Consider the following 12,429-nt stretch of genomic DNA (forward strand, 5'->3'; position numbering starts at 1 on the left):
AGTTGTATTTTTTTACATTTTTCATTAAGATAGATTGTAATTGAATGTTTACCTCGGGAAACGTGAAGCGAAAGCCACCCATTGACAAGAAAAGTCCATTTGCAGTCACTTATGCCATCAAAAGCCTTATTTCGCTCTTTAAATGGTTTTATGATCTCGTTATTAATTTAAAGTTCAAGTTTTTTAAATTTTTCATTAAAACAAATTAAAATGGAATGTTTGGCTTGGGAAATGTGAAGTGAAAGTGATCGATTGACAAGAAAAGTCCATTTATAGTCACTCATGGCTTATAAAGCCTTATTACTCGCTTTAAAGGGTTTTGTAATCTTACTATTGATTTTAACTTGTATTTTTTTACATTTTTCATTAAGACAGATTGTAATTGAATGTTTACCTCGAGAAACGTTAAGCGAAAGCCATCCATTGACAAGAAAAGTCCATTTGCAATCACTCATGCCTTCGAAAGTTTTATTCCCCTCTATAAATGGTTTTATAACCTCGTTATTAATTTAAAGTTGAATTTTTTTATATTTTTCATTAAAACATATTGTAATTAAATGTTTTCCTTGGGAAACATGAAGTGAAAGTGATCGATTGACAAGAAAAGTCCATTTATAGTCACTCATGGCATCTAAAGCCTTATTACTCGCTTTAAAGGGTTTTCTAATCCTATTATTGATTTTAAGTTGTATTTTTTTATATTTTTCATTAAGACAGATTGTAATTGAATGTTTACCTTGGGAAACGTGAAGCGAAAGCCATCCATTGTCAAGAAAAGTCCATTTGCAGTCACTCATGCCCTCGAAAGCCTTATTCCCCTCTTTAAATGGTTTTATAATCTCGTTATTAATTTAAAGTTGAATTTTTTTACATTTTTCATTAAAACATATTGTAATTAAATGTTTGCCTTGGGAAACATGAAGCGAAAGCCATCCATTGACAAAATAAGTTCATTTATAGTCACTTATGGCTTCAAAAGCCTTATTACTCGCTTTAAAGGATTTTATAATCTTATTATTGATTTTAAGTTGTATTGTTTTACATTTTTCATTAAGACAGATTGTAATTGAATGTTTACCTCGGGAAACGTGAAGCGAAAGCCATCCATTGTCAAGAAAAGTCCATTTGCAGTCACTCATGCCCTCGAAAGCCTTATTCCCCTCTTTAAATGGTTTTATAATCTCGTTATTAATTTAAAGTTGAATTTTTTTACATTTTTCATTAAAACATATTGTAATTAAATGTTTGCCTTGGGAAACATGAAGCGAAAGCCATCCATTGACAAAATAGGTTCATTTATAGTCACTTATGGCTTCAAAAGCCTTATTACTCGCTTTAAAGGATTTTATAATCTTATTATTGATTTTAAGTTGTATTGTTTTACATTTTTCATTAAGATAGATTGTAATTGAATGTTTACCTCGGGAAACATGAAGCGAAAGCCATCCATTGACAAGAAAAGTCCATTTGCAGTCACTCATGCCTTCGAAAACCTTATTCCCCTCTTTAAATGGTTTTATAATCTGGTTATTAATTTAAAGTTGAATTTTTTAACATTTTTCATTAAAACATATTGTAATTAAATGCTTGCCTTGGGAAACGTGAAGTGAAAGTGATCGATTGACAAGAAAAGTTCATTTATATTCACTCATTGCATCTAAAGCCTTATTACTCGCTTTAAAGGGTTTTATAATCTTATTATTGATTTTAAGTTGTATTTTTTTACATTTTTCATTAAGAGAGATTGTAATTGAATGTTTACCTCGGGAAACGTGAAGCGAAAGCCATCCATTGTCAAGAAAAGTCCATTTGCAGTCACTCATGCCTTCGAAAGCCTTATTCCCCACTTTAAATGGTTTTATAATCTTGTTGTTAATTTAAAGTTGAATTTCTTTACATTTTTCATTAAAACATGTTGTAATTAAATGTTTGCCTTGGGAAACATGAAGCGAAAGCCATCCATTGACAAAATAAGTTCATTTATAGTCACTCATGGCCTCAAAAGCCTTATTACTCGCCTTAATGGGTTTTATAATCTTATTATTGATTTTAAGTTGTATTTTTTTACATTTTTCATTAAGACAGATTGTAATTGAATGTTTACCTCGGGAAACGTGAAGCGAAAGCCACCCATTGACAGGAAAAGTCCATTTGCAGTCACTCATGCCATCGAAAGCCTTATTTCGCTCTTTAAATGGTTTTATGATCTCGTTATTAATTTAAAGTTGAAGTTTTTTAAATTTTTCATTAAAACAAATTGAAATGGAATGTTTGGCTTGGGAAATGTGAAGTGAAAGTGATCGATTGACAAGAAATGTCCATTTATAGTCACTCATGGCTTATAAAGCCTTATTACTCGCTTTAAAGGGTTTTGTAATCTTACTATTGATTTTAACTTGTATTTTTTTACATTTTTCATTAAGACAGATTGTAATTGAATGTTTACCTCGAGAAACGTTAAGCGAAAGCCATCCATTGACAAGAAAAGTCTATTTGCAATCACTCATGCCTTCGAAAGTTTTATTCCCCTCTATAAATGGTTTTATAACCTCGTTATTAATTTAAAGTTGAATTTTTTTATATTTTTCATTAAAACATATTGTAATTAAATGTTTTCCTTGGGAAACATGAAGTGAAAGTGATCGATTGACAAGAAAAGTCCATTTATAGTCACTCATGGCATCTAAAGCCTTATTACTCGCTTTAAAGGGTTTTCTAATCCTATTATTGATTTTAAGTTGTATTTTTTTATATTTTTCATTAAGACAGATTGTAATTGAATGTTTACCTCGGGAAACGTGAAGCGAAAGCCATCCATTGTCAAGAAAAGTCCATTTGCAGTCACTCATGCCCTCGAAAGCCTTATTCCCCTCTTTAAATGGTTTTATAATCTCGTTATTAATTTAAAGTTGAATTTTTTTACATTTTTCCTTAAAACATATTGTAATTAAATGTTTGCCTTGGGAAACATGAAGCGAAAGCCATCCATTGACAAAATAAGCTCATTTATAGTCACTTATGGCTTCAAAAGCCTTATTACTCGCTTTAAAGGATTTTATAATCTTATTATTGATTTTAAGTTGTATATTTTTACATTTTTCATTAAGACAGATTATAATTGAATGTTTACCTCGGGAAACGTGAAGCGAAAGCCATCCATTGTCAAGAAAAGTCCATTTGCAGTCACTCATGCCCTCGAAAGCCTTATTCCCCTCTTTAAATGGTTTTATAATCTCGTTATTAATTTAAAGTTGAATTTTTTTACATTTTTCATTAAAACATATTGTAATTAAATGTTTGCCTTGGGAAACATGAAGCGAAAGCCATCCATTGACAAAATAGGTTCATTTATAGTCACTTATGGCTTCAAAAGCCTTATTACTCGCTTTAAAGGATTTTATAATCTTATTATTGATTTTAAGTTGTATTGTTTTACATTTTTCATTAAGATAGATTGTAATTGAATGTTTACCTCGGGAAACATGAAGCGAAAGCCATCCATTGACAAGAAAAGTCCATTTGCAGTCACTCATGCCTTCGAAAACCTTATTCCCCTCTTTAAATGGTTTTATAATCTGGTTATTAATTTAAAGTTGAATTTTTTAACATTTTTCATTAAAACATATTGTAATTAAATGCTTGCCTTGGGAAACGTGAAGTGAAAGTGATCGATTGACAAGAAAAGTTCATTTATATTCACTCATTGCATCTAAAGCCTTATTACTCGCTTTAAAGGGTTTTATAATCTTATTATTGATTTTAAGTTGTATTTTTTTACATTTTTCATTAAGATAGATTGTAATTGAATGTTTACCTCGGGAAACGTGAAGCGAAAGCCATCCATTGTCAAGAAAAGTCCATTTGCAGTCACTCATGCATTCGAAAGCCTTATTCCCCACTTTAAATGGTTTTATAATCTCGTTGTTAATTTAAAGTTGAATTTCTTTACATTTTTCATTAAAACATGTTGTAATTAAATGTTTGCCTTGGGAAACATGAAGCGAAAGCCATCCATTGACAAAATAAGTTCATTTATAGTCACTCATGGCCTCAAAAGCCTTATTACTCGACTTAACTGGTTTTATATTCTTATTATTGATTTTAAGTTGTATTTTTTTACATTTTTCATTAAGATAGATTGTAATTGAATGTTTACCTCGGGAAACGTGAAGCGAAAGCCACCCATTGACAAGAAAAGTCCATTTGCAGTCACTTATGCCATCAAAAGCCTTATTTCGCTCTTTAAATGGTTTTATGATCTCGTTATTAATTTAAAGTTCAAGTTTTTTAAATTTTTCATTAAAACAAATTAAAATGGAATGTTTGGCTTGGGAAATGTGAAGTGAAAGTGATCGATTGACAAGAAAAGTCCATTTATAGTCACTCATGGCTTATAAAGCCTTATTACTCGCTTTAAAGGGTTTTGTAATCTTACTATTGATTTTAACTTGTATTTTTTTACATTTTTCATTAAGACAGATTGTAATTGAATGTTTACCTCGAGAAACGTTAAGCGAAAGCCATCCATTGACAAGAAAAGTCCATTTGCAATCACTCATGCCTTCGAAAGTTTTATTCCCCTCTATAAATGGTTTTATAACCTCGTTATTAATTTAAAGTTGAATTTTTTTATATTTTTCATTAAAACATATTGTAATTAAATGTTTTCCTTGGGAAACATGAAGTGAAAGTGATCGATTGACAAGAAAAGTCCATTTATAGTCACTCATGGCATCTAAAGCCTTATTACTCGCTTTAAAGGGTTTTCTAATCCTATTATTGATTTTAAGTTGTATTTTTTTATATTTTTCATTAAGACAGATTGTAATTGAATGTTTACCTCGGGAAACGTGAAGCGAAAGCCATCCATTGTCAAGAAAAGTCCATTTGCAGTCACTCATGCCCTCGAAAGCCTTATTCCCCTATTTAAAGGGTTTTATAATCTCGTTATTAATTTAAAGTTGAATTTTTTTACATTTTTCATTAAAACATATTGTAATTAAATGTTTGCCTTGGGAAACATGAAGCGAAAGCCATCCATTGACAAAATAAGTTCATTTATAGTCACTTATGGCTTCAAAAGCCTTATTACTCGCTTTAAAGGATTTTATAATCTTATTATTGATTTTAAGTTGTATTGTTTTACATTTTTCATTAAGACAGATTGTAATTGAATGTTTACCTCGGGAAACGTGAAGCGAAAGCCATCCATTGTCAAGAAAAGTCCATTTGCAGTCACTCATGCCCTCGAAAGCCTTATTCCCCTCTTTAAATGGTTTTATAATCTCGTTATTAATTTAAAGTTGAATTTTTTTACATTTTTCATTAAAACATATTGTAATTAAATGTTTGCCTTGGGAAACATGAAGCGAAAGCCATCCATTGACAAAATAGGTTCATTTATAGTCACTTATGGCTTCAAAAGCCTTATTACTCGCTTTAAAGGATTTTATAATCTTATTATTGATTTTAAGTTGTATTGTTTTACATTTTTCATTAAGATAGATTGTAATTGAATGTTTACCTCGGGAAACATGAAGCGAAAGCCATCCATTGACAAGAAAAGTCCATTTGCAGTCACTCATGCCTTCGAAAACCTTATTCCCCTCTTTAAATGGTTTTATAATCTGGTTATTAATTTAAAGTTGAATTTTTTAACATTTTTCATTAAAACATATTGTAATTAAATGCTTGCCTTGGGAAACGTGAAGTGAAAGTGATCGATTGACAAGAAAAGTTCATTTATATTCACTCATTGCATCTAAAGCCTTATTACTCGCTTTAAAGGGTTTTATAATCTTATTATTGATTTTAAGTTGTATTTTTTTACATTTTTCATTAAGAGAGATTGTAATTGAATGTTTACCTCGGGAAACGTGAAGCGAAAGCCATCCATTGTCAAGAAAAGTCCATTTGCAGTCACTCATGCCTTCGAAAGCCTTATTCCCCACTTTAAATGGTTTTATAATCTTGTTGTTAATTTAAAGTTGAATTTCTTTACATTTTTCATTAAAACATGTTGTAATTAAATGTTTGCCTTGGGAAACATGAAGCGAAAGCCATCCATTGACAAAATAAGTTCATTTATAGTCACTCATGGCCTCAAAAGCCTTATTACTCGCCTTAACGGGTTTTATAATCTTATTATTGATTTTAAAGTGTATTTTTTTACATTTTTCATTAAGACAGATTGTAATTGAATGTTTACCTCGGGAAACGTGAAGCGAAAGCCACCCATTGACAGGAAAAGTCCATTTGCAGTCACTCATGCCATCGAAAGCCTTATTTCGCTCTTTAAATTGTTTTATGATCTCGTTATTAATTTAAAGTTGAAGTTTTTTAAATTTTTCATTAAAACAAATTGAAATGGAATGTTTGGCTTGGGAAATGTGAAGTGAAAGTGATCGATTGACAAGAAATGTCCATTTATAGTCACTCATGGCTTATAAAGCCTTATTACTCGCTTTAAAGGGTTTTGTAATCTTACTATTGATTTTAACTTGTATTTTTTTACATTTTTCATTAAGACAGATTGTAATTGAATGTTTACCTCGAGAAACGTTAAGCGAAAGCCATCCATTGACAAGAAAAGTCTATTTGCAATCACTCATGCCTTCGAAAGTTTTATTCCCCTCTATAAATGGTTTTATAACCTCGTTATTAATTTAAAGTTGAATTTTTTTATATTTTTCATTAAAACATATTGTAATTAAATGTTTTCCTTGGGAAACATGAAGTGAAAGTGATCGATTGACAAGAAAAGTCCATTTATAGTCACTCATGGCATCTAAAGCCTTATTACTCGCTTTAAAGGGTTTTCTAATCCTATTATTCATTTTAAGTTTTATTTTTTTATATTTTTCATTAAGACAGATTGTAATTGAATGTTTACCTCGGGAAACGTGAAGCGAAAGCCATCCATTGTCAAGAAAAGTCCATTTGCAGTCACTCATGCCCTCGAAAGCCTTATTCCCCTCTTTAAATGGTTTTATAATCTCGTTATTAATTTAAAGTTGAATTTTTTTACATTTTTCCTTAAAACATATTGTAATTAAATGTTTGCCTTGGGAAACATGAAGCGAAAGCCATCCATTGACAAAATAAGCTCATTTATAGTCACTTATGGCTTCAAAAGCCTTATTACTCGCTTTAAAGGATTTTATAATCTTATTATTGATTTTAAGTTGTATATTTTTACATTTTTCATTAAGACAGATTGTAATTGAATGTTTACCTCGGGAAACGTGAAGCGAAAGCCATCCATTGTCAAGAAAAGTCCATTTGCAGTCACTCATGCCCTCGAAAGCCTTATTCCCCTCTTTAAATGGTTTTATAATCTCGTTATTAATTTAAAGTTGAATTTTTTTACATTTTTCATTAAAACATATTGTAATTAAATGTTTGCCTTGGGAAACATGAAGCGAAAGCCATCCATTGACAAAATAGGTTCATTTATAGTCACTTATGGCTTCAAAAGCCTTATTACTCGCTTTAAAGGATTTTATAATCTTATTATTGATTTTAAGTTGTATTGTTTTACATTTTTCATTAAGATAGATTGTAATTGAATGTTTACCTTGGGAAACATGAAGCGAAAGCCATCCATTGACAAGAAAAGTCCATTTGCAGTCACTCATGCCTTCGAAAACCTTATTCCCCTCTTTAAATGGTTTTATAATCTGGTTATTAATTTAAAGTTGAATTTTTTAACATTTTTCATTAAAACATATTGTAATTAAATGCTTGCCTTGGGAAACGTGAAGTGAAAGTGATCGATTGACAAGAAAAGTTCATTTATATTCACTCATTGCATCTAAAGCCTTATTACTCGCTTTAAAGGGTTTTATAATCTTATTATTGATTTTAAGTTGTATTTTTTTACATTTTTCATTAAGATAGATTGTAATTGAATGTTTACCTCGGGAAACGTGAAGCGAAAGCCACCCATTGACAAGAAAAGTCCATTTGCAGTCACTTATGCCATCAAAAGCCTTATTTCGCTCTTTAAATGGTTTTATGATCTCGTTATTAATTTAAAGTTCAAGTTTTTTAAATTTTTCATTAAAACAAATTAAAATGGAATGTTTGGCTTGGGAAATGTGAAGTGAAAGTGATCGATTGACAAGAAAAGTCCATTTATAGTCACTCATGGCTTATAAAGCCTTATTACTCGCTTTAAAGGGTTTTGTAATCTTACTATTGATTTTAACTTGTATTTTTTTACATTTTTCATTAAGACAGATTGTAATTGAATGTTTACCTCGAGAAACGTTAAGCGAAAGCCATCCATTGACAAGAAAAGTCCATTTGCAATCACTCATGCCTTCGAAAGTTTTATTCCCCTCTATAAATGGTTTTATAACCTCGTTATTAATTTAAAGTTGAATTTTTTTATATTTTTCATTAAAACATATTGTAATTAAATGTTTTCCTTGGGAAACATGAAGTGAAAGTGATCGATTGACAAGAAAAGTCCATTTATAGTCACTCATGCCATCTAAAGCCTTATTACTCGCTTTAAAGGGTTTTCTAATCCTATTATTCATTTTAAGTTTTATTTTTTTATATTTTTCATTAAGACAGATTGTAATTGAATGTTTATCTCGGGAAACGTGAAGCGAAAGCCATCCATTGTCAAGAAAAGTCCATTTGCAGTCACTCATGCCCTCGAAAGCCTTATTCCCCTCTTTAAATGGTTTTATAATCTCGTTATTAATTTAAAGTTGAATTTTTTTACATTTTTCATTAAAACATATTGTAATTAAATGTTTGCCTTGGGAAACATGAAGCGAAAGCCATCCATTGACAAAATAAGTTCATTTATAGTCACTTATGGCTTCAAAAGCCTTATTACTCGCTTTAAAGGATTTTATAATCTTATTATTGATTTTAAGTTGTATTGTTTTACATTTTTCATTAAGACAGATTGTAATTGAATGTTTACCTTGGGAAACGTGAAGCGAAAGCCATCCATTGTCAAGAAAAGTCCATTTGCAGTCACTCATGCCCTCGAAAGCCTTATTCCCTTCTTTAAATGGTTTTATAATCTCGTTATTAATTTAAAGTTGAATTTTTTTACATTTTTCATTAAAACATATTGTAATTAAATGTTTGCCTTGGGAAACATGAAGCGAAAGCCATCCATTGACAAAATAAGTTCATTTATAGTCACTTATGGCTTCAAAAGCCTTATTACTCGCTTTAATGGATTTTATAATCTTATTATTGAATTTAAGTTGTATTGTTTTACATTTTTCATTAAGACATATTGTAATTGAATGTTTACCTCGGGAAACATGAAGCGAAAGCCATCCATTGACAAGAAAAGTCCATTTGCAGTCACTCATGCCTTCGAAAACCTTATTCCCTTCTTTAAATGGTTTTATAATCTGGTTATTAATTTAAAGTTGAATTTTTTAACATTTTTCATTAAAACGTATTGTAATTAAATGCTTGCCTTGGGAAACGTGAAGTGAAAGTGATCGATTGACAAGAAAAGTTCATTTATATTCACTCATTGCATCTAAAGCCTTATTACTCGCTTTAAAGGGTTTTATAATCTTATTATTGATTTTAAGTTGTATTTTTTTACATTTTTCATTAAGATAGATTGTAATTGAATGTTTACCTCGGGAAACGTGAAGCGAAAGCCATCCATTGTCAAGAAAAGTCCATTTACAGTCACTCATGCCTTCGAAAGCCTTATTCCCCACTTTAAATGGTTTTATAATCTCGTTGTTAATTTAAAGTTGAATTTCTTTACATTTTTCCTTAAAACATGTTGTAATTAAATGTTTGCCGTGGGAAACATGAAGCGAAAGCCATCCATTGACAAAATAAGTTCATTTATAGTCACTCATGGCCTCAAAAGCCTTATTACTCGCCTTAACGGGTTTTATAATCTTATTATTGATTTTAAGTTGTATTTTTTTACATTTTTCATTAAGACAGATTGTAATTGAATGTTTACCTCGGGAAACGTGAAGCAAAAGCCACCCATTGACAAGAAAAGTCCATTTGCAGTCACTCATGCCATCGAAAGCCTTATTTCACTCTTTAAATGGTTTTATGATCTCGTTATTAATTTAAAGTTCAAGTTTTTTAAATTTTTCATTAAAACAAATTAAAATGGAATGTTTGGCTTGGGAAATGTGAAGTGAAAGTGATCGATTGACAAGAAAAGTCCATTTATAGTCACTCATGGCTTATAAAGCCTTATTACTCGCTTTAAAGGGTTTTGTAATCTTACTATTGATTTTAACTTGTATTTTTTTACATTTTTCATTAAGACAGATTGTAATTGAATGTTTACCTCGAGAAACGTTAAGCGAAAGCCATCCATTAACAAGAAAAGTCCATTTGCAATCACTCATGCCTTCGAAAGTTTTATTCCCCTCTATAAATGGTTTTATAACCTCGTTATTAATTTAAAGTTGAATTTTTTTATATTTTTCATTAAAACATACTGTAATTAAATGTTTGCCTTGGCAAACATGAAGTGAAAGTGATCGATTGACAAGAAAAGTCCATTTATAGTCACTCATGGCATCTAAAGCCTTATTACTCGCTTTAAAGGGTTTTCTAATCCTATTATTGACTTTAAGTTGTATTTTTTTACATTTTTCATTAAGACAGATTCTAATTGAATGTTTACCTCGGGAAACGTGAAGCGAAAGCCATCCATTGTCAAGAAAAGTCCATTTGCAGTCACTCATGCCCTCGAAAGCCTTATTCCCCTCTTTAAATGGTTTTATAATCTCGTTATTAATTTAAAGTTGAATTTTTTTACATTTTTCATTAAAACATATTGTAATTGAATGTTTGCCTTGGGAAACATAAAGCGAAAGCCATCCATTGACAAAATAAGTTCATTTATAGTCACTTATGGCTTCAAAATCCTTATTACTCGCTTTAAAGGATTTTATAATCTTATTATTGATTTTAAGTTGTATTGTTTTACATTTTTCATTAAGACAGATTGTATTTGAATGTTTACCTCGGGAAACATGAAGCGAAAGCCATCCATTGACAAGAAAAGTCCATTTGCAGTCACTCTTGCCTTCGAAAGCCTTATTCCCCTCTTTAAATGGTTTTATAATCTGGTTATTAATTTAAAGTTGAATTTTTTTACATTTTTCATTAAAACATATTGTAATTAAATGCTTGCCTTGGGAAACGTGAAGTGAAAGTGATCGATTGACAAGAAAAGTTCATTTATATTCACTCATTGCATCTAAAGCCTTATTACTCGCTTTAAAGGGTTTTATAATCTTATTATTGATTTTAAGTTGTATTTTTTTACATTTTTCATTAAGATAGATTGTAATTGAATGTTTACCTCGGGAAACGTGAAGCGAAAGCCATCCATTGTCAAGAAAAGTCCATTTGCAGTCACTCATGCCCTCGAAAGCCTTATTCCCCTCTTTAAATGGTTTTATAATCTCGTTATTAATTTAAAGTTGAATTTTTTTACATTTTTCATTAAAACATATTGTAATTAAATGTTTGCCTTGGGAAACATGAAGCGAAAGCCATCCATTGACAAAATAGGTTCATTTATAGTCACTTATGGCTTCAAAAGCCTTATTACTCGCTTTAAAGGATTTTATAATCTTATTATTGATTTTAAGTTGTATTGTTTTACATTTTTCATTAAGATAGATTGTAATTGAATGTTTACCTCGGGAAACATGAAGCGAAAGCCATCCATTGACAAGAAAAGTCCATTTGCAGTCACTCATGCCTTCGAAAACCTTATTCCCCTCTTTAAATGGTTTTATAATCTGGTTATTAATTTAAAGTTGAATTTTTTAACATTTTTCATTAAAACATATTGTAATTAAATGCTTGCCTTGGGAAACGTGAAGTGAAAGTGATCGATTGACAAGAAAAGTTCATTTATATTCACTCATTGCATCTAAAGCCTTATTACTCGCTTTAAAGGGTTTTATAATCTTATTATTGATTTTAAGTTGTATTTTTTTACATTTTTCATTAAGATAGATTGTAATTGAATGTTTACCTCGGGAAACGTGAAGCGAAAGCCATCCATTGTCAAGAAAAGTCCATTTGCAGTCACTCATGCATTCGAAAGCCTTATTCCCCACTTTAAATGGTTTTATAATCTCGTTGTTAATTTAAAGTTGAATTTCTTTACATTTTTCATTAAAACATGTTGTAATTAAATGTTTGCCTTGGGAAACATGAAGCAAAAGCCATCCATTGACAAAATAAGTTCATTTATAGTCACTCATGGCCTCAAAAGCCTTATTACTCGACTTAACTGGTTTTATATTCTTATTATTGATTTTAAGTTGTATTTTTTTACATTTTTCATTAAGATAGATTGTAATTGAATGTTTACCTCGGGAAACGTGAAGCGAAAGCCACCCATTGACAAGAACAGTCCATTTGCAGTCACTCATGCCA

Source organism: Theobroma cacao, chromosome 8, assembly GCF_053813885.1.
Source record: "Theobroma cacao isolate CCN51 chromosome 8, ASM5381388v1, whole genome shotgun sequence".
Lineage (NCBI taxonomy): Eukaryota > Viridiplantae > Streptophyta > Magnoliopsida > Malvales > Malvaceae > Theobroma > Theobroma cacao.